Source organism: Elephantulus edwardii, unplaced genomic scaffold (genome assembly GCF_000299155.1).
Source record: "Elephantulus edwardii isolate Elephantulus edwardi_28Jun2011 unplaced genomic scaffold, EleEdw1.0 scaffold00019, whole genome shotgun sequence".
NCBI lineage: Eukaryota > Metazoa > Chordata > Mammalia > Macroscelidea > Macroscelididae > Elephantulus > Elephantulus edwardii.
The window spans coordinates 21149925-21151335 of record NW_006399769.1 but is presented as its reverse complement, the minus strand read 5'-3'; the positions used below and the strand labels follow the sequence as shown (position 1 = coordinate 21151335).

General features: G+C 43.3%; 1 pseudogene; it reads right to left on the bottom strand.

The window, feature by feature from the left end:
- Positions 1–1411, bottom strand: part of LOC102873569 — a 105369-nt pseudogene that overhangs the window by 25192 nt on the left and 78766 nt on the right.

The following is a 1411-nucleotide window of genomic DNA, read 5'->3' as shown; positions in this document are numbered from 1 at the left end:
GGCACATAACAACAACAACAACAACATCCTAAAGCACATTTTTAATAAAAACCCTTGCCTCATATCTTCCTGTCTCACAAGATAGAGAGTGATAAACGTTTTAAATTATTAGAGAGGCTGGAAAGACTTATGCTGAGTTAACTAACCCCCCCTCATAAAGGCAAACACTGCATATGACCATTATTTTGAAGATGGAAGAATAACTAGTAAGATGTGTACCAAAGTACAAAGGAAGAAGAAGAGGGAACTGGAGGGTGGGGAGGGAGGGAAATCTCAAAGTAGCAGTCTCATGGGCAAAGTGAAGGGATAAAGAAATTAGGGAAGTTCTAGTAGGGACCTGAAAAAGTGGGGTAATGATGCGTGTGGATCAGTGGTAATTAATTTTATAAAGCCCAATGTATGAGAATGATAATTTGAAACACAATTTAAATGGAGGAATTAATGAAACATAATGTTTATAAACAAAACACAATATAGGACTTCTGTATGTAAACTAATACAAAGAAATAAAGCATTATAATATGTGTGTGTATGTATGTCGTTGTTGTTAAGTGCCGTCGAGTCACAGGTGACTCATAGCAACCCTATGAAGAAGAGTCCTCAAAGCTTGGGTGTCTCTCATCCTCTCTCCATGTTCATTGGTTTCTGGAGGAAAGCTATTACGGAAGTGGATGCCACTCCTTCCAAGCTTGTTTTAATGGGGAGCTCCACCCCACTCTCTGTCCGCATTGGGTAACCAGCCATTAACGCATTTGACACATCAGTGTCACAGTGTTCAGCCTCACAGCAACCACAAGTGACTGCTGTACGGCAACTTGTACACCAGGGATGTACGACCTAGAGGAATGTCTGAACCAAAACAATGAAAGACAGGCCTGAGGGCAGCCAATTAAAAGTCACCCACCTTTGGCTTGGTAGCATTGTCTTCTGTCCACTGGTTACCCAATGCGGACAGAGAGTGGGGTGGAGCTCTCCAATTAAAACAAGCTTGGAAGGAGAAGTGGCATCCACTTCCATAATAGCTTGCCTCCGGAAACCCTATGAACCTGGAGAGAGGATGAAAGGCACCCAAGCGTCGAGAACTCTCCTTCATAGGGTCGCTATGAGTCGCCTGCGACTCGACGGCACTTAACAACAATAACATCAACAGAGAGAGAAAGATCAGCTGGCCCAGTGGACAGAAGGTGATGCTACCAAGTCAAAGGTGTGTGACATTTAAGCCGCAGCCCTCGGGCCTGTCTTTCATTTTTTTTGTTCAGACATTCCTCTAGGTCGTATAGCCCTGGTGTACAAGTTGCCTTACCGTGGTCACTTGTGGTTGCTGTGAAGCTGAACACTGTGACACTGATGTGTCAAATGCGCTAATGGCTATACATACACACACATACACATTACATTCTATAAAGTTGAA